Genomic DNA, 27,974 nt, shown 5'->3' with positions numbered 1-27,974 from the left:
CCCTAAGAGACCTAGAGAAGGGAGCCGTTATCCATCAAGACCCTTTAGCACCTTTCTCTTTCTTTTTCATTTTGGACAAGACCTTGAACACTCCATCACCAACCCCTAACCTAGACCCCTCCCAGCCATTACACACAGAGAACCCCCCCATCTTCTTCTCTAGCGCCAACAGCCGTTCAACATATACACAGCCCCAACCCTGAACGTCTTCTTCTACAGGAACTTACAAAACCAACGAAAAGAATCCATCACCTTCTTCTCCATCAAGATCAAAACCATCAGACCCCCGCTTCTTCATTTTTCGATTCCGATTCCAACAGAGAAGCAACTCCGCTGCACTACCCTTCAACCAAACCGGCCATGAACGCCGGCGGAACCCCCACCCTTTCCCTCTGGTCGTCCACCCATGACCTTTCTTCCTCTCACTTTCTTCCTTATCATGTTCTCACATATTTGTAGATAGGATAATGGAATCACATCGGAAATGGTAAGTCTTGCCTTAAATGGAGATTAATAGTAGCGAAACCTTCAGATCCGACGCCTTTTTTGAAACCTTCAGATCTGGTCTTCATCTTCTGTCTTCTTTTGAAAAATCCAGCGGGTTTTCTCTTTGTCACTGTTGAACCGAACTTGTACCAGCTTAATCATTTGAGTTTTCCAGCGAGGTTTTCCGGTCGAGGCCGTCGGCATAGTTTCTAATCCGGTCAAGGTCCTGTTCAGTTAATCATTTTGCGATTCAGAGATTTAAAGTTGAGCTTCATTTTCTGTCACTCTGCTTGCACTTGAATCATAGCTTCCACGTTCAAGATGGGTCGGTTCTGTCTTGTAGTGCAGCAATCAAAGGCTCTTTATTAATAAAGTGGAAAAGCTTTGCTTGACAGAGGTCATTTTCTTCTCTGAATTCACTTTTGGTTTCATATGATGCTTTCACTGTTTTTTTAGCTTTTTTTTTTGTTTTGTTTCGTTTGAATTCCATTGATAGCTCACCAAATTATTTTGCTGCCTATGTTTTGATCAAAAGCATTACTAGAAATTGTATGAGTTAGACTAATATGCACGTGTTCACTTAATGATTGGAAATTACTGATTCGCATATTTCCTCACTCTACGTACTCCAATTGCCTTTTTAGTTAAAATAATTTTTGGAAAATGCACGAATGGGGGAAGTCGAGTAAGTTTTGATGAAATAAACTTGTGGTCGTATTTTTCCTTTGCTTTCTTCTGTAATCATATGGTCCTTATTTGATTTCAGTTAGATAATGAAAGTTGAAATTTAAAAAAATATTGAAAAACAAATGATAGTTGCATAATGGTAATTGATGATATTTTGGGCTTTAGATTTATAAGCCACAATAGTTACACGGATTTGGGTTTGAGTACTAAAATAAGCTGGCCTTGATTTCATACTTATTCTATAAAAAATACTTCAATAACTTCATATTCACAACCTCTTGGCCTACAGTGATCCCAAATCTTAGGAAATAATTAATTCATAAATACTCGTAGTGTGTTTTTGGCGTGTTATAATGAAATTATCACGGTTACGGATACGGTTCCTGTGACGTAGTTGTGATACATAATTTCCATATTCGGGGGTACATTTATGTAACCCGGACACAACTTCTAATTATGTTAATAAAATAAACATGTTGTAAACCGCGGGTGCATTTCATGTGACGCGATTCGCAATATGGTCAAAAACGAAAAGTGCACGCCAATCGTGCCTTATTTCCAAAAAAGAATTCATAAATAATAAAAGCGGTTTAAAAGTTAAAATTGCGCATAGGTTTAAATTGTGTAATAAATCAGATAATTAGGCCAAATATTAATAGTTGAGCGGCCGTGCTAAAACTACGGAACTCGGGAATGCCTAACACCTTCTCTCGGGTTAACAGAATTCCTTATCCGGATTTCTGTGTTTCGCGAATTATAAAACATAGTCAAACTTCCTCAATTCAGGATTTTAAACCGGTGACTTGGGACACCATAATTATCCCATGTGGCGACTCTGAATAAATAAATAACCCCGTTTCGATTCTGTCACTTTAGTTGGAAAAACTTCCTTATACCCCCTTTCGGGTAGAAAAAGGAGGTGTGACAGCTCTGGCGACTCTGCTGGGGATCGAACCCAAAATCTCTGGTTCAGGGTTCAAGAATTTGAGCTTAGAATAATTGTTATATTTGGCTTTTATTTATTATCTGATTTTTATTACATGTTTGGGCCTAATGTGAAAAATGTCACTTTTTATCGCTTTGATATTATTTGAATTGTATATAAACTATTGCGAAACCCTTCTCTTCTAATCTTCTGGGAAGTGCACGCTGGCGTGACTCCTTTTCTGTTAGTGTCATACCCTAATTTAGAATGAGGTTTGGACAAGTTACAAAGCCGGATGGCCTTTTGGTTCCCGGTACGTAGACCCTATTCAGCTCGAGTTGTCCGCTCGGGTAAGCCAGATCTAGAACAATACACCCAGAATTAAAACCTAGAATAACATAACTTCATGCCGGATCCCTAGTAGGAACGCTTGTTTGCATCACGTGTATTTGACCTTGGGGACTCAACACAGGGGTTGAGTCCGTCTGGGACAGGTGTACCCAAAAAATAAAAGGCCAACCTGATACATTCTATGTGCTTCATGTTGCAATCTTCAAGGATAAAAGGGGTCGCTTGCAGACCGATGATGGTTGAGGGTAAATGAGAGAGAAAAGAAGGTGAGAACATGTTTACACATGAAAAATCCAAAAAGAGTTTACATGTTTCATCATTTTTCCAAAAGAAGAAGAAGAAGAATGAGCCGCAAGACCTGAAGGTGAGATACACAAAGCAGCCATTTCCATAAAAAACCTTCAGCATCGATCTTCTTCTCAAAACACACACAACTCACCAAATCTTCAGCACCTTCACAACCTAACACCCCTAAACACCTCTTAACCAGCCGAGAACAACCCTATCTCCAGCCGTCCAACTTCCTCTCCAATGCGCCACTGCTTTTGTCCAAACGACCCATTTCCAAAAAACCAGCTCTGCATATGGTCATTTCCATGTTACAATCTCTCGCTACCACCACATAACCACCGTAGCTTCACCCTTCCACCACGACTCCTCCATTTCTTTTAGCTTCGCCAAGCTCCATCGGAGAAGTCCAAACCCGCAAATCTGTTAGATGTCGTAAAAAGAAAACAAATTTGAAAAATACTATGAAGCACAACCACAAATGGTCATGTTCTTTTGGATTTCAAAAGCAATAGAACATTAGATTCAACGTTGAGATTATGGAGTATTGATTTTGTCGAGTACAACAAGGTCGGGTGAGTGGCCGTATCAAAAAGCGAGGTTGTCGTCGGAATTTCCGATTTGAGGTTTCCGGTCAAAAGTTCCTGATGTTACTTCTTTGACCGGATTCAATTGTCGGAATTCTATTTTTGCCGTCAACATCTTTTGTGGGTAATTCTCCAAGGATACTTTTATTGGAAAAGCTAATTGAAAGGTCAACTTCCCTTCTCTTAAACTCTCGATCTTTATTTTATTAATAATTTTGTGATAGGCCGTGATTGAGTTTGAATTAAGTGTGGCAGTGTTAATTACCACTACTACTATATGTGTGGTGTATTTTCTATGTTCTTGCTTAGAGTTTTTAGATTTTACAAGAAATCATGAGCTGCTCTCTCTTTCAATTTGGTTACTTTTTGTTCCAGAGGATTTGTTTTCATTTGGAGCTTACTTAGTTTGGAAAATTAGAAATGGAGAACTGAATGAGGCATAAATAGAATTACAAATTGGGCAGTGGAGTTGGGTATTAAGATAAAAGATGATTTGAGCTTAAAATTTTATTATTTCACTTTCATTAATCGTCCGCTAGGAGCATGCTTAGACTGACCACACCCGGGTAGGCGAACCTTTAGGCGCGTTTTGAATTTATTATCGTGATTATGTACACGTTCACGTGAAATGATTACGGTTTCTAAAATGAATATCCGTAGCTTTCTTTAGGCGCGATTAATAAAATTATCATGGCTGTGGGTACGGTTCCGTAACGTAGTTGTGATGTATAATTTCTAAATTCGGGGGTACATTTATGTGACCCGGCCACAACAACTAATAATGTCAATAAGTTAAACACGTTGTAAATCGTAGGTACGGTTCCCATGATACGGTTCACAATGTGTACCTAACAAACAAGTGTACGACAATCGTAACTTGTTCCAGAATAATTCCATAATTAATTAAAAGCGGTCAAAGGCTTAAAAATACACAGTAGGTATAAAACATGTAATTTAATCAGATAAGTAAACCATTGATAATAGTTGAGCGACTGTGCTAAAACTACGGAACCTGGGAATTCCTAACACCTTCTTTCGGGTTAACAGAATTCCTTACCCGGATTTCTGTGTTCGTAGACCATAAATAAGAGTCAAACTTCCTCGATTCGGGATTTTAAACCGGTGACTTGGGATACCATAAATTATCCCAAGTGACGACTCTGAATCTGGTAAATAAATAATCTCATTTCGATTATTGTCACTTTAATTGGAAAAACTCCCCAGCAGAGTCGCCAGAGCTGTCACACCTCCTTTGGATTTTTTCATTTTCTTTTTTTGTTTTGTCTTTTTCTTAAAAAAAATCAAAAAAGAAAGAAAAAGAAAATCCAAAAAGAGTTTACATGTTTCATCATTTAAAAAAAAAAAAGACAAAAAATATATTTTTTCTAAATTATTTGTTAGTTTTTAATTCTCGCCTATATCCAATCTTCCCGAACTACGCGTACCTGATTTGCGCCTTTCGGGGCGTGATACTTAGGCAGCTCACACAGGGTCCGATTTTCTTAGAGAGTCTTAGGTTCTTGGCTTCGAGGGTCGTAGCCATATCTTGCATGTATAGCCACTTTTGGCCACATCGGTCATTTTGCAAAATATGGCTATTTTTGTAAAGTGGTTTTGTTTAATTGTCTGGAGTCTTGAATCCATAATTAGGTGTCTTTTTACTTTAAGGTCTGTCCTTGTCGAATTTGTATGTACCGCTTTTGGCCACATAGGCCATTTTGCAAAATAGGGCTATTTTCGCAAAAAGTGGTTCAACCCATGTATCAGAGTCTTAAGTCCACAACAAGGTGTCCTCTATGTTTAAGGCCCATTCTGTTGAATTTGCATGCTTAGCCATTCTTTTGGCCACATTGGCCATTTCTACAAAATCGGACATTTTTGCAAAGTAATTTTTCCATGTCTTAGAGGTCACCTTTGTTGAGTTTACACTTCTAGCCGCCTTTTGACCACGTAGGCTATTTTGCACAATCATATCTTGCATGCATCCAATAGGAAGTGTTATTGTCCCACATAGTGTTCTAAATCCTTAACTCTATTTGGTTTTAGTTTTCTTATACATGTGTGGATCTACTTACCGGAGTTTGAGCATGACAGATACCCCAGGACCATCTGGTCAGGACCGTTACATCCAGGAGTTGGTTAAGGAGATTTTTTTATGTTTTGAGTCTGTTTCTTTTTATGTTGTCTTGTACTTTATGGTCATGTCCAGTAGTAATGATTCGTTTAGTTGGTGTTAGAGTTTGTCGTGGTATAATTGGGTTGAGTCTTTCGTTATCATATTTCCTGTTTTGCATTTGAAAAAAATGTTGTAATGAATAATCCAAAAGGATTTTTATTTTTTACTTTAATTTATCCATTACTTTTCTAGAACTACGCTTGGTCTGATTCATGTGGAACATGATACGTAGGCAACCTACATAAGGTTCGATCGAATCACTTTTAAAAATTAAAATTAAAAGAAAAAAAGAAAAAGGAGAGATGAAAATTTGGGATGTAAGAAATGAGAGGAAAGAAAAGAGTGATAATTAAGGAAAAGAGGAAGGAAAATGGGCAAGCCAAGAAGTGCTAGAAAAGAAAAAAAAGAGAAGGTTGAAATGAACAAATTGGGATGATGCCATATGATCTTTATACCCTTGAAGTCATTTTAGAATCAATAACGGTGACTAGGTGCATTACACATAATGTGAGATTATCTTATGTTAAATGCCCTAATGCTAACGTGATGACTTCATTTTGTTCCTCTTTGTTATCTTCATAAAGCAGAATGGTGGTTGATTTGTGGTTCTTAAAGTAGTAACTCTTCTCTACAACATAAAGTTGAAAGCCAATGGCAGACGACAACAGAATTGAGTTGGTTGATACTGGTGTCCAAAAGCAATTGTTTGAACATGACAATAGGTTGGTTGAAGAGGTAAGGATGCTAAGATAACACATGGCGGACATATATCGGGTTTGGATGACTGGAAAGGCAGCACCCCCGCCACCACCTAGCTTCCTAGATGCTACCCTTACCCAAACTCCGGTGATAGTGCCAGATGATCCCCCATACTCTCCGGATTTTCCCACTTATCACAACTTTCCTAACCACCCTACTAGCTCCATTACTCGCTCTCTAACTACCTCTCCCAAAAATTGTCCTCCTGTCATATCTACTATCCCCACGATCATAACTTCTCAACAATCTTTCCTTCATAGATCCAATAATGAACACCCACTCAAAACTCATGACACCCAACTCAAAGGTTGCCCACAAGTCCCTGACTCATACAATCATAGCTTTCGGAATGAGCCTCATGTGGAAAATGAAAAGTTCACAGGAAAAGAAGGGCGAAATGAGATATTCAGGAAGCTAAAAGGTATAGAACAATCCTTAAAGAACATGCAAGGGATGAGAAATCAGATTAACATATCTTACAATGACTTGTGTATGTTCCCTGATGTTCATCTGCCCGCGAGGTTTAAAATGCCAAAGTTTAACTTGTATGATGGGCGTGGAGATTCAATAGCCCATCTGAGGGGTTATTATAGTGAAATAAGAAGTGTTGGCGGGAAAGATGATTTGTTGATGGCGTATTTCAGTGAGAGTTTGAGTAGGGCAGCCTTTGAATGGTATACTCGTCAAGATGTCAAGAAGTGGCATGCATGGGATGTCATGGCTCAAGATTTTATTTGACACTTTCAGTACAATCTAGACATTATCCCAGACCGCTCCTCCCTATCTAAGATGGAAAAGAAATACGAGGAAAGTATTAGGGAGTTGGGCTCAGATGGAGGGAACAAGCTGCTCGGTCAGCCCCCCAGTTGGTGAAGAAGAAATGGTTGAGATTTTCGTACAAGCCCAGAGACCCACCTACTTCAGTCATTTGATCCCGTCCTTAGGTAAACCTTTCAACGATGTGGTAAAAATAGGGGAGATGGTAGAGGAAGGAATCAAGTCAGGCAAAATCATGAGTTATTCTGTATTGAAAGATACTACAACAGAACATCTCAGTAAATTTGGGTGGAAGAAAGAGAACTAGAAAAGATGTTGTTGAGAACATCTCAGTAATGTATGTACGGACCATACAGAAACATGTAATATTCTCCAATGAATAAACAAAGCAGTATATGACATTCTTACACAACATCAAATTTACACAATCATGTTAACACAAAGGAAATCTACATTCGATCTCACTCGAATTAATTTCTAAATCTACATTCAACCTCGCTCGAATCAATCTACATTCAATCTCGCTTGAATTAACTTACATTCGACCTCGTTCGAATCAATATACATTCGACCTCGCTCGAAGTAACTTATATTCGACCTCATTCGAATCAATCTACATTCAACCTCGCTCGAATTAACTTACATTCGACCTCGTTCGAATCGATCTACATTCGACCTCGCTCGAATTAACTTACATTTTACCTCGTTCAAATCGATCTACATTCGACCTCACTCGAATTACCTTACATTCGACCTTGTTCGAATCGATCTACATTCGACCTCGTTCGAATCAACTTACATTCGGTCGACCGAAGCTCAGGGACTTTCTCACAAAAGAAGACACTCACAGGATAGAAAAAAGAAAGAAGAGCCGGAAATACACAGCAAAAGATAACTCTTCCATTTCAATTATTCCATTCCAATACATTATACAATGGGTTTGAAAGACGCCCCACAAAAAGAGAACAACAAAACATAAAAAACAAAAACCGAGTACAAATACTAAACACCGCATCATTCTCCCTATCACCAACATCACTAGCATACTCATCGTCATACCAAGGGTCGGAGGCAAGCCCATATAAGGCGTCGGCATACCGGGATCATAACCATAGGCATCACGAGCTGCACGTGCCTTGACACGAACATCCTCAAATTCCGCCTCAAAAATCTTCCCAGCCATCTTTAGAGACTGTATATGTCAAGTTGGGCCTCAGCATGAACCCACATTTCATACAACTCCCGTGACACACCGGGATTGGCAGAAGCATGAGATGTAGACGGCTAGGCCTGCTGTTGTGCCTTCTCGGCTCTTAGGGCAACAACCTGCTCATTCAGCTCAGATAGCTCCGCCTCCAAACCCCCAATATGCTCCTCAAACCTTGCCTCCTTGAGTGCCAAAGTTTCCACATCAATAGCCCGCTTAAACCTGCAAACACGAAGGGTGCCCCCTAGGGTTGCCGCCTCCGCCACAACAACCATTCTAACTTTCTCAGCTCGACCCAACTATTCGACCCTGGTGCTCAACTCATCCCTCAAGTTGACAGCCCTTGTTTCGCTCTGCTCGAGCTCCACCCTTAAAGACGCCACCTGCTCTTGTGTAGACATGTAATTTTTGACCCTTCCCAAGATTTTACACATTTTAGAGTAAATATTTAGTTTAGGTCTAATATATCTATTTTAACTAGTTTTGACTCTTTTATTTTATTTTATCACAAAAAATAAAAATTATAAAAAATAGTTTCGTTAATGTTTTGTAGTCATACTATTTTACTAGGATTTTTATTTTTTATATAATCTTGAAAAAATACCAAAATAGTCTCACAACATAATACTGTCTATTTTAATTAATTAAGATTAGTCTTATATTTTTATGTTATAAATTGTGTATAATTTTTAGAAAGAAGAGTTAGTTTTGGGTTGGTTTATCCCATTTTTATGAATTTTTGTAGTCCATTTTTAGTTTTTGGCCCAATTTTAAGGCCCAATAAGATCAAACCCATACTCCCTAAACCTAAAAAAACCCTATACATATACATTCTAGACCCTAGACCTAGACAGCCATCAGATCCGCCGTTTCATAGGAGACCCCACCCCCCTGTATTTCATCTTATTTGAACCATACACCCCCGAAACCAACGACCCTTTTCTCCTTCAGCACACCCAGCGACCAGAACTCCCCATCGCTGTTCTTCTTCTTCTCACCATCATGCCCACTGAAAATTGACCCTTTTCTTTCTCCAAAACCAGCGACCACCCCGTCTCCAGCCATTCCCAACAGCCGAAACTCACCCCTAATTTTCCAAAATTTGCAGCAGTCGACACCCGCACTCCAAGAAACGAATCATATTTAGATGTTTTTCATTTCTTGTCCAGCGAGCTCGCTGGAAAATGAGTTGCACACCAGCGCCGCTCACACACACGACAACTACCGGAAAATCTCCCCAAAAATAGTCCAAAAGCAACCCTAAAACAGCTCGTCTTTCCAGCGAAAATTAGCTGCAAGACCAGCTGAAAAACAACACAAACCAACATCAAAAATCAGTACTGAAACCCAGCTGAAAACGTTCCAAAATCGCCTCAAAGTTCTGTCTATCTCCGAGTTCGAGGTTGCGGATCCGAGTTCCGGTTGCGGTGCGGTCATAATTCAATCGGAGCGGATTATTTGGTGTACACTCTGCTGTAATTTTAATTAAATTTGTTTGAAGTTCTCTTTAAAAAAAAGATCTGTTCCTATTTCTATGTTTTTTTCTGCTTTAGTCATTTTCTGTTTTCAATTCAATGTTCCATTGCTCTTAACGTGTTGGGTCTGTTTGGGTAATCCCATGTGATGATAAAGGTGAAATCAAAGTAGCTTTTAGAATTAAGCTTGTTGAATCCTTTCTGACTGAGCTACTGTTTTAGTAGATTCAAAATTAGCTAGTTTGGTGATGATTTGTTTATGTTGGTTTAGTGATTTGAACAATGGAATTGTGAAGTCCAAGATCAAACTTCTGCTCATTTCATTTTCTTCTCGACATATGAATTTGGGTTATCAAATAAAGTGATTGAATGAAAAACCGTAGACTTTTATGTAATGTTTTTAGAGAAGATGAATTGTTTCATTACTGAAGTGATTAAATAATTGTAGCAATAGTTGTGCTTAATGTCACGACCCAAACTGGAGGGCCATGACTAGCACCCGACCATACTTGCCGAGCTCCAACACACATTTTATCTAACCTTTTTTTTTATTATCTTTTAGGGTTGACGAGATCAATATAAATGGTAGACATGGATCATAGACAACCAACAATAAAATATGATGGCATGAACATACATAACATGAGATGACCAGACAATCAAGAAACTACATATAAGGTACGAGCTACCACGATACCATGAAAGACTATACAACAAAAGCTAGCCCCAAGGCATACCAAACTATACATGAGTCGACACCTGTCTATGAGCCTCTAAATGAACATAAGTGTTGCAACATAGCCGGAACAAGGGCCCAACATACCCATAATGTCTATACAAAAATGCATATCAAGACCACGACAAGTCCGGAGAAGGGATCTCGCCAATCACTGCTGAACTGGACAACCTAATGTGGTAGGGGAGCTGCACCTGCCTGTCTATCAGGGCCTACAACACGACATGCAGCGTCCACAAACAAAAGGACGTCAGTACGAATAAAGTACTGAGTATGTAAGGCAAGGAACCATAAATACGAACATCAATGTAAGTAGGGATAAAGAATATGCAACCTGGAACATCTGAGTACCTCTGAGGGCTACTGACATGCGATGCATGATACATATGTATGTATACATAAACTTTTAAAACATACGCCTCTGTGGGCATCATCATCATCATATCGTAAACAGCCGTAATAGGCTCGGTAAAAAATGTACCCGGCCATCATAAGGCTCGGTAGAATCGTACCCGACCACGTGGAGCTCGGTAAAACCCAACTGATCAGTGGTTGCACAATAGGTGCCGTACCCGGCCGACTATAGTGCGGCTCGGTAGAGTAAAATAGATATATATATATATATATATATATATATATATATATATATATATATATATATAATGCATGCTCGACTCATGGAATCACATTCTAAACCTTTCGGAGTGACGTAAGGTTGGTATCCTCTGTACTCGTTGTTAGGACTAACTCTTCACTATGAACCTTATAAGAACCAGGAAGTACCAACAACATTGATATCATAAGAATAAGAGAAGCAACATTAACATCAATCGTTCCATAAGAGGGAAAGCAATGTAAGTACTGCTAGCTTCTAAGAGTAGAGTATCTTTGGAAGCTCGTTCATTACATTATGTACAATCGGAGTCGTGCAAAAGAAGGAAAGTGATAGCCTCACATACCTTGTATATACTGCCCCAATCGCAAGCTATGCAATTGTCACAACTCCTTAGTCTACAATAAGAGAAACGATACTATCGTTATCATTTAAGCGTCATAACTATTATGTATCGACCACAACCTATTTTACGTTGAAACGGACAGCACCTCCCCTATATATATGACTTCACACCATTCAAAACAATCACCAAACAGCCCAAACAACATCAATAATAAACATATTGAGCCTCCCAAAACAGTCCACGCACAACCTAATTACATCATACATACGACGACCACCGTAGTCATGTCAAATGACCCGAAAATATTACGAATAACTATCAGCCCACAACCCTACATATATATGGTGTTTCTCCACACCCTTCCACCTCCAAAACTCCACAAAACACTAGTAAAACACGCAGCCCAAAAGCAACACAAAACAGTCCGCTACAAGTGAATAACTCGAACTCATGACTTCCGATCACCGTCCCGTGAGTTCTTACATGTATAGAATGAATTACCATGAATTCACAGCAGAGAAAAATTTATGAAAGATGGAAGTAACTTACCTTACTTGTTGGATAACTCAGCCCTTCCCTTGGTTCTTCAAACTCTAGGTTTTACCTTCAAATAGAACTTGAAAGAGAGGGAAAATCGATTAGGGTTTGTGTGGGATTTTTGGGGAGGAGTTGCAGGGGTTAACTTTGGTTTTGAGGGTCTGAAATATGGATGAAATAACTGAGTTCATAACCCCTTAAAAGTCCTCTCTTGGCCGACTTAGGTCTTTTAATTTTGTCCTATCATTTTGGCAAGTAGGTGATGCACCTACTTGTCATCTACCAATCTGCGCAGGCTTGCGAAAATATGAATATCTCTATACTCCGAGATCGTATTGACAAATGGTTTAATGCGTTGGAACCTAGACTCATAGATCTTTAATTTGGTAGGTAGATCACTCCCTAATTACTTGTAAATTAGGATAAAAGCTTAGAAACATTTGACCTAATGTTTAAGTAAAATTATGAACCTAAGTTGCGACAACGTTTGTCGACTTTTGTTTCATAACTCGTTGACTTCAACTTATGATACGGATATTATATGATTCAAATACCTTTATACATGACCTCTTGAGTGTATTAAGAACCTCTAGGTTTACCTGAAAATACGAGTTACAACATCCTTGATTCGTTTAACTTCTAATACTTGTTAATCACCCTTATACACCCTTGTATCACTTAAGACCAATATGATTAACTTCTTATCATCTCAAAGGTAATTCCTTCTTGGATTTATGTTAACTAATATATGGCATGAACTAACGCGTGTGGATATGGGTTGTAATACCCTTCCCCCCTTAGGAACATTCGTCCTCGAATGTAAGGGTTCATGGGGAGTTTAAATCGTTGTGGATTCCGGCCAAGTTTCTCCCATAAATAGAGGACAAACTTGCAAGCAGTTAACTCAACGTATGACCTTACAAGAGTATACAAAGCATTATGGACATGTACATTATCTACATATCGCCATTTTGTATTAAGGAAGAGTATTCTCAAGTTATTGCTTACCTTATAGAGCCATTTCACCTTCCAATATATCATGTGTTCCACCAGTATCCTTGTTATCTTCATTCTGGAATAGGTACGGATATTTAGACTTCATCTCCTCTTCTGCTTCCCATGTCATTTCTTCCAAATTCTTGTTCCTCCACAATACTTTAACGGAAGCTACATCTTTTGTTCTCAGCTTGCGGACTTGTCGATCTAATATAGCCACTGACACTTCTTCATATGATAGGTCCTCTGTAACTTGTACATCTTTGATAGGGACGACTCGAGAAGGGTCTCTAATACATTTCCTCAACATAGATACGTGGAATACCGGGTGGACAAATTCCAATTCGGATGCTAATTCTAACTCATAAGCAACCTGTCCAATCAGTCGAAGAATTTTATACGGCTCGATATACCTTGGACTCATCTTACCTTTCTTCCCAAAACGCATAATACCCTTCATTGGTGAGATCCTCAGGAAAACCCAATCACCAACCTCAAACTCCAGATCATGATGTCGGACATCGGAATAAGATTTTTGCCTACTTTGTGTCGTCCTCAATCGCTCATGTATCACTTTCGCCTTCTCAATAGCTTGGTGAATCAAATCTGGCCCATATAATTCTGCTTCACCGACTTCGAACCATCCAACTGGTGATCTACATCTCCTCTCGTATAGTGCCTCGTATGGGGCCATTTTAATACTAGAATGGTAGCTATTATTGTAGGTGAATTCTATGAGTGGAAGATGATCATCCCAATTCCCCTTAAAATCTAGAACACATGCTCGTAGCATATCTTCCAGTGTCTGAATGGTACGTTCAGCCTGTCCGTCAGTCTGCGGATGAAATGCAGTGCTGAGATTTACTTGTGTGCCTAAACCCTTCTGGAAAGACCTCCAAAAGTTAGCCGTAAATTGAGCTCCTCGGTCTGATATAATAGATATGGGCACACCATGAAGCCTAACAATCTCCTTGATATACAACTTCGCATAATCTTCAGCCGTGTAAGTTGTCTTCACTGGCAGAAAATGGGCACATTTTGTAAGTCGATCAATTATCACCCAGATGGAGTCAAACTTATGATAAGAGCGAGGTAATCCAATAATGAAGTCCATATTAATCACCTCCCACTTCCAGGTCGGAATCTCTATATTTTGAAGCAATCCACCGGGTTTCTGATGTTCTATCTTTACTTGTTGACAATTGGGACACTGGGCTACAAATTCTGCAATAGACTTCTTCATATTATCCCACCAATACTGCTCCTTGACATCATGATACATCTTTGTCGAGCCGGGATGGATGGAATATCGGGATTGATGAATCTCATTCATAATCTTCTCTCGCAACCCTGCCACATTAGGCACACACAATCGGCTCTGGTATCTCAGTGCCCCATCTTTTCCGATCCCAAAAGCCATACTTTTACACTGTTGAATGCTTTCTCTTAATCGTACTAAGATAGGATCTTCATATTGTCGTGCTTTTACCTCGGCTACCAAAGATGATTCTGATGTATTCTGTACAGTAACACCTCCGTCATCAGAGTCTAACAATCTGATTCTCATATTGGCTAGCTGATGAAGCTCTTTAATCAACCCCCATCTACCTGCCTCAATATGTACTAAGCTTCCCATTGATTTACGGCTGAGAGCGTCTGCCACAACATTGGCTTTACCGGGATGATACAATATCTCGACGTCGTAGTCTTTCAATAATTCAAGCCACCTACGCTGCCTCAAATTCAACTCTTTCTGCTTGAAGATGTATTGTAAACTCTTGTGATCTGTGTAGATGTCAACATGGACGCCGTATAAGTAGTGCCGCCATATCTTCAAAGCATATATTACTGCAGCCAATTCCAAATCATGGGTTGGATAATTCTTTTCATGCTTCTTCAATTGTCTTGATGCATAAGCAATCACCTTCCCACGCTGCATCAATACGCACCCCAAACCTATACCTGAGGCATCACAATATACCACATAACCTTCTGTTCCTTCAGGAAGAGTGAGCACTGGTGCGGATGTCAATCGATTCTTCAGCTCCTGAAAACTACGTTCACAAGTGTCAGACCACTGGAACTTGGTAGCTTTCTGTGTTAACTTAGTCAATGGTGATGATATAGAGGAAAACCCTTCTACCAACCGCCTATAATATCCTGCTAGCCCTAGGAAGCTGCGGACTTCTGATGGTGTTGTAGGTCTCGGCCAATTCTTTACTGCATCGATCTTCTGAGTGTCGCCACTAATACCCTCCTCAGATATCACATGGCCAAGGAACGCTACTGAGTTCAGCCAAAATTCACATTTGAAGAGCTTAGCATATAACTTACGATCTTGAAGTGTCTGTAATACTATCTGCAAGTGGCCTGCATGTTCCGCCTCCGAACGAGAATACACTAGAATGTCATCAATGAATACAATCACGAACACATCAAGATAGGGCCTAAATACAGTATTCATGAGATCCATAAAAGCTGCTGGGGCATTTGTTAGCCCGAACGACATCACCAAGAACTCAAAGTGCCCATATCTTGTCCGGAAGGCCGTCTTGGGAATATCCTTCTCCTTAACCCTCACCTGATGATACCCTGAACGTAAATCAATCTTGGAGAAATACTTGGCACCCTGGAGTTGGTCAAACAGGTCATCGATTCTTGGAAGTGGATATTTGTTCTTTATAGTAAACTTATTCAACTATCGATAGTCGATACACATCCGTAACGACCCGTCTTTCTTCTGCACGAATAGGACTGGTGCACCCCAAGGTGAAGTGCTAGGCCTAATGAAACCCTTATCCAGCAAGTCCTTCAACTGCACCTTCAACTCTCGCAACTCTGCCGGGGCCATTCTGTATGGAGGGATAGAGATCGGTTGAGTGTCAGGCAACACATCAATGCTAAACTCAATCTCCCTTTCAGGAGGAAGGCCTGGGAGTTCATCTGGGAAAACATCTGGGAATTCGTTGACCACGGGGATTGATTGTAAAGTAGGCGGTTTCGCCTTCGCATCCCTAACGCGAACGAAATGATAAATGTAACCTTTTGAGATCATTTTCCTTGCCTTAAGATAGGAAATAAACCTACCTTTCGGTGTAGCAATGTTCCCTTTCCATTCAATGATGGGTTCACCAGGAAATTGAAACCTAACCATCTTCGTATGACAATCAACATTTGCATAGCATGAGGCCAACCAGTCCATTCCCATTATCACATCAAAATCAACCATTTCTAACTCAAATAAATTTGCCGAGGTTTGACGACTACAAATCATCACAGTGCAACCTCTATATACCCTTCTAGCAATCACAGAATCTCCTATCGGAGTAGATACCGCAAGGGGTTTACTTATCAATTCAGGTTCAATGCCAAACTTATTAGCCACAAAGGGTGTAACATATGATAATGTAGATCCCGGATCAATCAGCGCATATACATCATAAGAAAACACAGATATAATACCTGTAACAACATCTGGAGACGACTCGAGATCCTGTCGACCTACTAGAGCATAGGTTCGATTTTGAGCACCACTCGAACTCGGCACTGCACCTCTACCCCTACCACGACCTGTCGACTGCTGAAAACCCCGTGCTGGAGGTCGAACTGATGAGGAAGAACCAGACACAGATCCAGTCGGCTGAGCCATACCATCACCTCCTCTATTAGGACAATCCCGCATCATATGGCCAGGCTGCCCGCACGAATAGCATGCATCAGAACCTCGACGACACAGTCCAAAGTGGGCCTTGCCGCACTGATCACAATGTGGTGTTGGGGGTCTCATCTGACTAGTATCCCTGTGATGTTGCGAGCCAGATGCCCGCGAACTCTGACCTGGACCAGAATAGGATCGATCATATCGAGGCCTCTGAAACTGTGGAGGAGCACTAGCTACAGGTGGCGCCGAACTCCTCGAAAACTGTGGCCTGATGCGGCCTCTGAAGTCATCAGAATACCCTGCAAATCTCGCCCTCTTATGCTGGCCCCTATCCTGCTCCCTAACTGCCCTCTGCTGGCGCTTACGATCCTCTAGGGTCTGGGCATAAGCTTGAATACGGGAAATATCCATGCCCTCCACCAAGGAGGCTGTCGTACACTCATTTATCAGATGTGGTCCCAACCCATTCACGAACATATGCACCCTATCACTCATCTCGGCCACCATATGGGGAGCATACCTTGCTAAAGAATCAAACTACATACTGTACTCTCGCACACTCATATTACTTTGTCTAAGGTTCAAGACCTTATCAACTCTAGCTCGTCGTATCTCAACTGGCAAGTAGTGATGAAGAAAGGCCTCAGAAAATTCCTTCCACACAGCTGGAGGAGCGTTCGGACCCCTGGATCTCTCCCAACTATCATACCAGAGAACCACTAAATCCCGTAGCCGATAAGAAGCCAACTCTACTGCCTCTATATCACTAACATGCATAACCCGCAGTGTACGATGAACCTGGTCAATAAAAGTATGCGGGTCCTCCTTGGGGTCTGATCCGATAAACACTGGAGGGTCTAAATTAATAAAATCACGAACTCTCGTACTAACTGGTTTATCAGCAGCACCTGTATTCTACCTCTGAGCCTGAGCAGCTACCAAGCTAGTCAATAACTGCAAAGCACTCCGCATATCCTGGTCTGTAGTGCCAGACGGAGGAAATGGAGGTGCTGGGTGCCTCTTAATATCCTCTGGAGGAGACGGAGTATATGAGGTATGAGACGACATCTCACTCTGAGCCTCACTTTAGCCTGCTCTGGCTTGGGGCACCTGACTGGTACCCTCTCCCGCAGCTGTATCAAGCCGTCTACTAATTGTTTGCTTCCTAGTCGAAGGCATCACTGAAAGAAAACAAGGTGAATATTAGAGATGAACATTTACGACTCAACTCTACGCACGATCTAGATTCAGGAAGAAGGTAACAACCCTAGATGTCATGTAGCCTCCTGATTATAAATGTGGCGCGCTACACATCCATAATCAAGACTCTACTAGACACGACTCATAGACAATCCCTAGGATAGACTTGCTCTGACACCAAGTTTGTCACGACCCAAACTGAAGGGCCATGACTAGCACCCGACCACACTTGCCGAGCACCAACGTACATTTCATCTAACCTTCATTATTATCTTTTAAGGCTGACGAGATCAATATAAATGGTAGACCTAGATCATGGACAACCAGCAATAAAATATGACGGCATGAACATACATAGCAGGGGATGACCAGACAATCAAGAAACTACGTATAAGGTATGAGCTACCACGCTACTATGAAAGACTATACAACAAAAACTAGCCGACAAGGCATACCAAACTATACATGAGCCGACACCTGTCTATGAGCCTCTAAAAGAACATAAGTGTTGCAACATAGCCGGAACAGGGCCCCGACATACCCATAATGTCTATAACAAAAATTGCATACCAAGACCAAGGCAAGTCCGGAGAAGGGATCTCGCCAATCACCGCTGAACTGGACAGTCTACTGTGGTGGGGGAGCTGCACCTGCCTGTCTATCAGGACCTGCAGCACGACATGCAGCGTCCACAAATAAAAGGACGTCAGTACGAATAAAGTACTGAGTATGTAAGGCAAGGAACCATAAATACGATCAGTAATGTAAGCAAGGATAGAGAATATACAACCTGTAACATCTTAGTACCTCTGAGGGCTACTTACATGAAATGCATGATACATATGTATAAATACATAAACCTTTAAAGCATTCGCCTCTGTGGGCATCATCATCATCATATCGTACCCGGCCATAATAGGCTCGGTAGAATCGTACCCGGCCACGTGGAGCTCGGTAAAACCCAACTGATCAGTGGTTGCACAATAGGTGCCGTACCCGGCCAACTATAGCGTGGCTCGGTAGAGTAAAATAGATACATATATATAATGCATGCTCGACTCATGGAATCACATTCTAAACCTTTCGGAGTGACGTAAGGTCGGTATCCTCTGTACACGTTATTAGGACTAACTCTTCACTATGAACCTTATAAGAATCAGGAAGTACCAACAACATTGATAACATAAGAATAAGAGAAGCAACATTAACATCAATCGTTCCATAAGAGGGAAAACAATGTAAGTACTGCTAGCTTCTAAGAGTAGAGTATCTTTGGAAGCTCGTTCATTACATTATGTACAATCGGAGTCGTGCAAAAGAAGGAAAGGGATAGCCTCACATACCTTGTATATACTGCCCCAATCTCAAGCTATGCAATTGTCAAAACTCCTTAGTCTACAATAAGAGAAACGATACTATCGTTATCATTTAAGCGTCATAACTATTATGTATCGACCACAACCTATTTTACGATGAAACGGACAGCACCTCCCCTATATATATGACTTCACACCATTCAAAACAATCACCAAACAGCCCAAAAAACATCAATAATAAACATATTGAGCCTCCCAAAACAGTCCACGCACAACCTAATTACATCATACATACGATGGCCACCGTAATCGTGTCAAATGACCCGGAAATGTTACGAATAACTATCAGCCCACAACCCTACATATATATGGTGTTTCTCCACACCCTTCCACCTCTAAAACTCCACAAAACACTAGTAAAACACGCAGCCCAACAACAACATAAAACAGTCCGCTACAAGTGAATAACTCGAACTCATGACTTCCGATCACTGTCCCGTGAGTTCTTACATGTATAGAACGAATTACCATGAATTCACAACAGATAAAAATGTATGAAAGATGGCAGTAACTTACCTTACTTGTTGGATAACTCAGCCCTTCCCTTGGTTCTTCAAACTCTAGGTTTTACCTTCAAATAGAACTTGAAAGAGAGGGAAAATCGATTAGGGTTTGTGTGGGATTTTTGGGGAGGAGTTGCAGGGGTTAACTTTGGTTTTGAGGGTATGAAATATGGATGAAATAACTGAGTTCATAACCCCTTAAAATTCCTCTCTTGGCCGACTTAGGTCTTTTAATTTTGTCCTATCATTTTGGCAAGTAGGTGATGCACCTACTTGTCATCTACCAATCTGCGCAGGCTTGCGAAAATATGAATATCTCTATACTCGAGATCGTATTGACAAACAGTTTAATGCGTTGGAACCTAGACTCATAGATCTTTAATTTGGTGGGTAGATCACCCCGTAATTCCTTGTAAATTAGGAGAAAAACTTAGAAATATTTGACCTAATGTTTAAGTAAAATTATGAACCTAAGTTGCGACAACGTTTGTCGACTTTTGTTTCATAACTCGTTGACTTCAAGACTTATGATACGGATATTATATGATTCAAATACCTTAATACATGACCTCTTGAGTGTATTAAGAACCTTTAGGTTTACCTGAAATACGAGTTACAACATCCTTGATTCGTTTAACTTCTAATACTTGTTAATCACCCTTATACACCCTTGTATCACTTAAGACTAATAGGATTAACTTCTTATCATCTCAAAGGTAATTCCTTCTTGGATTTATGTTAACTAATATTATGGCATGAACTAACGCGTGTGGATATGGGTTGTAACACTTAATATATAAACAAATGTTGTTACCTACTTTATTACTAGTAATCTGAGATTAATTGGATCATCGTGACCACAGGTACGGTTCCCGTGACATGGTCACGATACGTAAATCTCAATAGGGTGTGCATTTCATGTGACCCGACCATAATTTTGAATAACGATAATAGAAATAAACATGTTTTAAATTCGGATGTGCATTTCATGTGACCCGTTTTCAATTTCCAATAATGTTAAATAAATAAACATATCGCGAATCGCGGGTGCATTTCATGTAGCGTGGTTTGCGATGTGTTCCAAAACAGCAGGTGTACGACAATCATAACTTATTCAAGAAATAATTCCATAAATCCTAAAAAATGGTTAAATAATTAATAAAAGTGGTTATAAGTTTAAAAATGCACAATAGGTTTAAAACATGTAATTGATCAGATAATTAGGCCAATATTAATAGTTTATGCGACTGTGCTAGAACCACAGAACCCGGGAATGCCTAACACCTTCTCTCGGGTTAACATAATTCCTTATCTAGAATTTTTGGTTCGTAGACTTTTAAAAATAAAGTCGAAATTTCCTCAATTTGGGATTTTAAAATAAACCGGTGACTTGGGACACCAAATAAACTATTCCAAATGGCGAGTCTGAAAAAATAAATAAAATAATTCCATTTCGATTTATGCTACTTTAATTGGAAATACTCTCTTATATCCCCTTCGGGTGGTAAAAAAGGAGGTGTGACAGCCTGAAGGTTAGTATTCTCGGCCATCACTCCCTTGATCACCTCGAGCTCATCCTCCTTAGCCCTCAGTGCCCTTTCAAGCACGTTGCATCTGTCGATGGCCCTCAATACTCTCGTCCTTCTCCCTCAGCTCCTCATCTTTTTGCTTGAGCCCATCGCGGAGCGTCTGAAGTTGGCCGTCTTGGCTAAGTAAGTCGACTAGTGTTCAGTGCTTAGAATAGTATTCCCTGTACTTGGATACCATCTTCTTAAAGAGGGTCATCATTCGCTCTTCACACCGATCACGCTCAATCTCCATGATAAGGGTCTAACATGAAAAAGAAGACAGGTCAGGGGAAGTAAATTACACGTACAAAATGAATTAACCTAACATAGGAAAAGAAAACTTACTCGCAAGGCCATGCCAGATATACCCAACGACAGATCTGCATCCTTCAGCGTCTGCAACATCCTGTTCTCAGAATCTGCGCATAGAGGAGCGAAGGCCGGCAGCACTCGTTCCGAGTTGGCCAAGAGGTCATAATCTACAGGATGACTATGTGTCGATTAGGACCCTCCGTCCTTATCTCCACTTGGGTGAACCTCTCCTCAAAAGCCCACACCTCCTCGGGGTCGACATCGGAGCTCGACCCATCATCTTCTACGAGGATGGTTTTACCCCTTTTGTCCGCTGATGATAAGCCGATCCCGGCTATTTGTGCAGGTTCCCTCTATCGTAGGTCCCTTTAACCTCTGACAGCCTTTCCTCCATGATGATAGCCCGCGTGGGAGAAGCCTCAATGCCTAGTAAGGGCGCTGCATCCGCATCCAAAACAATGGGCCTTTTCGACTCGGTATCAGCAGTACCGACCTTTCCAGTCTCCACTCTCTGCCTTTTTCTCGGTATCATCTCCTCCTCGTCATGAGACAACTCGTCAATTAGGTACAGGACGCGGTGATCAAAGGTCTCAGCTGACGTAACGGCTGCCTATAAAGCAGAATCGCCCAACGACAAAGCTAGAATTTGACCCTCTCGTACAGACTCAGCCAATACGAATTGCATTCTAGCCGAAGCGACCGCCTGGAGGAATGCGGGTACCGGAGCCTTCACTTTCTTCGAAGCTCGCCGACCTGGCGCAAAAAGAAAATCATGTTAAAAAAAATAATGATGACAAGATGGTGGTAAGCTATAACGAAAACGAAAGCGTTGCTGAAATAAGAATCAGACTCACTAGTCGAAGGCTTGTGCCCGAACCGCTTATTAAAGGACGTCTAGTCATGAATTCCTACAGTATGAGGTAAGACACGAGTTACCCAGTCTTTGATATCAAGAACCAAGGGAGGTGGAAGCTTACTAGCTGAAAGTAGAAAAGCATGAGCAAGTCAGAAACAAAAAGAGGGGGGATAAACAAAATATATGATAGATGGTAAAAGGCCCTTACGGTTGAAGTTCCACTGCTGGGGAAACTTGACTGGGTCTGCCACTACATGCTCGGTCATGACAAAGAAGTAATTGCACCAGAACCGGTGGTTCGCCTTGTCATCCATCCCCATCACCAATCCTTTAGTCCCACGGTAGCGGAGGTGAATCAGCGTGCCTCTATAAAAATTAGGTGAGAAGAGATACAATAGATGACGGATATAGACTTTGCAACCGACCAGCTCTGCGAACTTCGCCATCATCAAAAAGGCTTTATATATGTAAGGGAATGTTATGCCGGGCAGACGCCATAAAAGCGGCAGAACTCCTCAGCGAGTGGACAAAGAGGAAGAGAGTAACCAACTAAAAACGGGTAGGCGTAGAAAGCGCAATACACATGCCGGTGAACTTGTATCGTGTCGTTCCCCACCGAAACAATATCGACGTGAGCAGGAATACGGAATTTAGACTGCAGGTCAGATATTTGTTTTGACCTCATGACTAATAGTACCTGCTCAAGAGCAGGGGCAGGTTCCTTTGGGAAGTCATTTCTAAACGACGGGTTCCAGGGACCAATCTCCTCTACGGTGGGAACACTTTCTTCTTACGCAACTGTGGGTTCACCGCTACTGGAAGGCATGGCTACCGACAAAGGGGTAGCATCAGAGATTATGTCAGAAGTGTGAGGGGAGTTTGTCATTTCTGCAGCAACATGTATACGGCAAAGCTAAAAGGAGAGTATCAACAGGAAAAAAAACCGGAAGCTACAGCTAAAAATAGAAGGAAATCAGAGATAAGGGTTAGAGAAGAAGCAGAAGAACAAGCAAGGTGCAATACGAAAGGCGAAAAGTTTCACTTTTGAATCTCTCTTCCTCTATTTATAAGATATTATGGCGCCCAAATCGACGCAAGAAACTGCCATTAACACCAAAATCGAAGCAATAGAGGAACTGGAAACGACACATTGCATCGAGAAGATGCGTAATGATGGCGCACGTGGCCATGACATCATCCTATGTCAACCACGCCAACCACAACCTTTTAGCCGATCCGTCCTCGACTAATTCAGCTCGGTTCACCATGATGGAATCTCTTGTGATTAGATGTAGATAAAATTCGCTCATCGAGGACTCCCAAGAGGGCGACCTCAATAAGCAGATGGACTAACTGTATGGGTCAAAAATAGGTCTAATTTAGTGAATGCAAATGGATGAGTGAAGGTCGAGGTTGAAACCAAGCACGGTCCATTGGCAAAAAGTCGCCCAGAGAGAGAGATCAGTGTCAAGGTCGAGTGGAGAACAAATAGCAGCAACAGTTAGAATATTCCTAGGATTACAAATAGGAATATTCCATTAAATATTCCCCCAATTGTACTTTTTAGGGTTTTCTAGGAATATCCCTTATAAATAAGAGGAGAGAGGGAACAAAAAGCCCCTGGGACTTTTATGAGAGAACATCTTGTAAAGAGTTTACTATCAAGAATATACAAAAAAGCTTGTCTTGTCTCCTCTGTTTGATTCCATTAAAAAATATTCCTCTTTTATTGACAAAATATCCCTCTTTTATTGACAAGATCCGAGAACACTTTGTTCACTTCCATTGTCTGTTGTCACACGTTTTAGTCAGAAAAAAGAATCATCCATCTCATCTAACATTTGGGTGACAAATTCCCTCTTATTACATTTAATGCCATTTGTCACATTTATTGCATGTTTTTATTCTCATATTTATTGACAGTCATTGAGCATTAACTTGGCATTTGTTAACTTGAACACGGTCCCGTACCATTCGAGTAGTTGAACTTCAGGTCTGATATTTATTACTTTTAACTTGGATTCACCCCTCATCTATTTATTAAATTGGTTGAACAAAAAAGGCTTAAAACGTGTTGGTAAAACAAATCGGTCGCATCTCCAAATCTCCACCATAAAGTTTGTTTCAACGTGAGTAGTACTCCAGTCAAATTTTTCATATAAAAATCACGATTACCGTCAAATAGGTTACGAATGGAACTAAACCCACCAAGATGAACCTGTCTTGAACCTCGCTCTGATACCACTTGTTAGGACCGAAAAATCAGGTATCATGCGGAAGCTAGCAAGTCAAATCTTGAGCGACGATAAATTACACAACAAAAGAGAAATATATCAAAAGAGACACAAATATATAATATGGTTCGGTCAACTGACCTATATCCACGGCGGAGATGAGCAATCCACTATATAAAAGAGAGTACAAATTATCGAGAGAACAACCTCGCGAAGAGGCAAACACAAGTAAACACACTAACACTTGTCCCGTAAAGTTCTCCCCTAAACACGACTCTCAAACCCCATATAGCTACATTGTGGATGCTACTGAATGAGAAGGATGTATCTTCAATTTATAGAACTCCAAACCCTTTTCTACAAAAAAAAGACTAGCCAAATATGGAAAAATTATATTTTTCCTCTAGGAAAAGAAAATTTTAATTATGGTAAATATGTTATCCTTTCCTTCACGAGATATGTAAATTAATTATGGTAAGAAAATCAGGACACACCTAACAATGAGGAACATTTGACTTGTCATGTCAGCTTTTGTGTCTAAATAGCATATATGAGATATGGTTGAAGTATTCAAATGGAACAGAATTAAAATAGAGTGTGTAAGTAAAAAGTGTGGACAACTTTAAGGGGCTGCCGATGTATTCTTCCATTAAAATAAGATCAAACTCATAATATCGATTTAACAAATCAAATAAAATCATTTTTATAGTTTTTATTGTGTCACATAAATACTAGGTAGTACAATGCTTTGTGTTTCAAATTGGTTCAAAAGAATATCAAATTTTTTTCGTTCCTTCTTGATGCTTGCAGAAATAACTATCACCGAGGATTGTGGTCCGATGAATGTAATTTATCTACCTTTAAATTGATCTCTCGGATTTGAGGAATGAAAAAATTCTAGCAGGGAACGATTTAATGCACGTGACATGAATTCGAAATAGTTAAGGCTCAGTACAAATATCGGGCTCCGGATAGGAAACAAAAAAATTGAAGAAACTAATATGCCAAATTTTTGCATATATTAGATATATATTATTACTCCTTCATCCTTAACCAGAAGTATCGGGTTTGAGCCCTGGGTATGGAGCCGCCTTTGTTAGGGAGCGCTTTACCCCCCAATGTGAGACTTTCCGGCGCTAATCCAGATTTAGTCGGGCCCCAATGCAGGTACCGCGACCTCTGTCAGAGTCACATCATCGTTTTTCTCTCTTTAAATTTTGGTTGCCAGCTCTCCGCCGATCGTTAAGGTACTTCTAGCTGCTTTCTTTTTTTAAACTAAATAGCTTAAACATCTTATGTTCATAGATTTGTATATGCTCCCAAGTCCTAATTGGGTTTTGAATTCTCATTGGGTTTGTTATTTTACCTTTTTGTATGATTTAGTCTTATTGGTACTCTTGCATAGTGCACAACATTGTTCTCTACCATGAAATTAATGTTTCTCTTTGCCTAAATAAAGGAGAATTACAGGGTCAGGTGTTAGGGAGAGTTAAAATGAAAGGGACTAAGAATGCATTAGACCAGAGTCAACCCTAAATAGTCCTTTCCAAATGAAGCTATTGAGCTGAAAACATTGAAGTCTAGAAGCTTGTATCACTAAACTCACTTGGATAATATTCGGTCAATGATAATAGGCTAGATTCATGTAATTTGGCGACTGTTTATGCCCCAGCTTGACTATATTTTACTGTTCTAGGATAATTAAATGACGATAAATTGGCTCTAATTGTGAATTTCATATTTTCCAGGAGCGAGTTGCGCTTATGAGGACTTAGAACTGTGTTTGGAGCTGAATTGAAGCAAGGGAAGCCCCTCGGAACTGAGTACGTTGAAAGAAGAGAGAAAAGAAGAGCTGAAATGTTGATCTAGCTTAGCACGGCCATTAGCGCGCCCACTAGTGCGACCGCGCTAGCCCAGGAATTCGAGGTAGAATACTATGCCATATGTGCGGTCATTAGCGCGCTAACTAGCGCGACCGCACTAGTCCAGTTCGGAAAATATAATTCAGGGGTAAACTTGAAAGTTTGGGGGTAATTTCACTTAACGTATAAGAGGTCTAGCTTGTCCAAAGGGACAGTATCAAGGTTTTTAGACTGAATTGGAGGCAAGAACAAGTATGAGAAGAGCAATCAACCATTAGAGTTTTTCAATCTTCTCTTTTTTATCATTATTTGCACAATATGAATACTTTTGTGGTTTTATCTTGCTTTGCTATAAGTAGCCAAATATTTAATCTAGGGTTTTGATGGAACCTATTGAAGGATGAACTTCGTGTTATGTTAATATAGTTTGCCCGGTTTAATCTCTATTGGTTCAACTACGTTCTTGTTGTAGTTAATTGATAGGATCCTCAATTAGCTATGCCTATTTAGTATGTATTACTCGGGAGAGAGTGCATACTTAGGTAATTGTTGAATAACACCACTCCCAAAGTATATAAGGGATCAATAACCGAGGGTTTAAAGGTGGGATTAGGGATAACGAAACCTTGGGTGCGATCTAAAGTGAGATGTAATAAAAGCCAGCTAGCGTAACTCGAGAGAGTGCATCTAGTAAATTGTTGTGATTACTCGGGAGAGATTTACGGTAATAACAGTGCTCTTGATTGATAGAGACGATTAGGGAAATCTATGCGAAACATAACAGGAAGGGATTCCATCAATAGGGGAAATCATAACCTTAGATCCTTCTCTTATTTGTTTTCAACTCAATCATAGTACTTGCTTTTATTCAGTTATAGTTAGTTAAACCATCACCAACTGTTATTTAAATATCTCGGAAATTGATTACAAAGAATTTAGTGAGTCTAACAAAAGTAATTGGTAGGTTAATTCTCTGAGGATTTGACTCTGGGCTAAATACTCGAATTATATTTGCAGCGACCGCTTAGTCCTTTTTATAAGGCATAGTTGGGCGTAATCAATTTTTGGCGCCGTTGCCGGGGAATTAACGGTGTTATCAATTACAGTTGAAAGAAATACAATTTTTTTTAGTGTAGTCAGTTTTTTTATTTTCAATTTATACATTGAAATTTTAACGTTTGTTGACTTGGTTGTACAGGTGCATGCCTAGAAACACATCGAGAATTGGTAAAGTATTTGAAGCATTATCAGATCTCGAGAAAGTTTTCAAGGCCTTGAATCGGGCCAACCGGAAAAATTAACAACAACAATTAACTGAACAACTCGAACCAGACATGGGGGATAATTTGTTAGGCCCAGCTGCGCCATTGTAGCTAGTGGCACCTCTTGTGCCAGAGGCTGCTCTATATGACTGGGCACAACCCACAACAGAGAATTTGGCAACTGCGATATTAGT

At 40.3% G+C, this 27,974-nt stretch overlaps 1 long non-coding RNA gene across 1 annotated transcript; it reads left to right on the top strand.

The window, feature by feature from the left end:
- Nucleotides 1–17: 17 nt before the first annotated feature.
- LOC104236497 (uncharacterized) lies at nt 18–26,947 on the top strand. The gene is made up of 3 exons (XR_713441.2): nt 18–883; nt 25,824–25,903; nt 26,405–26,947. It is a non-coding gene; the product is annotated as an uncharacterized lncRNA (long non-coding RNA).
- Nucleotides 26,948–27,974: the final 1,027 nt, after the last annotated feature.

This window comes from Nicotiana sylvestris, chromosome 8 (assembly GCF_000393655.2).
Source record: "Nicotiana sylvestris chromosome 8, ASM39365v2, whole genome shotgun sequence".
Lineage (NCBI taxonomy): Eukaryota > Viridiplantae > Streptophyta > Magnoliopsida > Solanales > Solanaceae > Nicotiana > Nicotiana sylvestris.
Note: the sequence above shows the minus strand (reverse complement) of the source record. Positions and strands in the feature narration are given on the sequence as shown.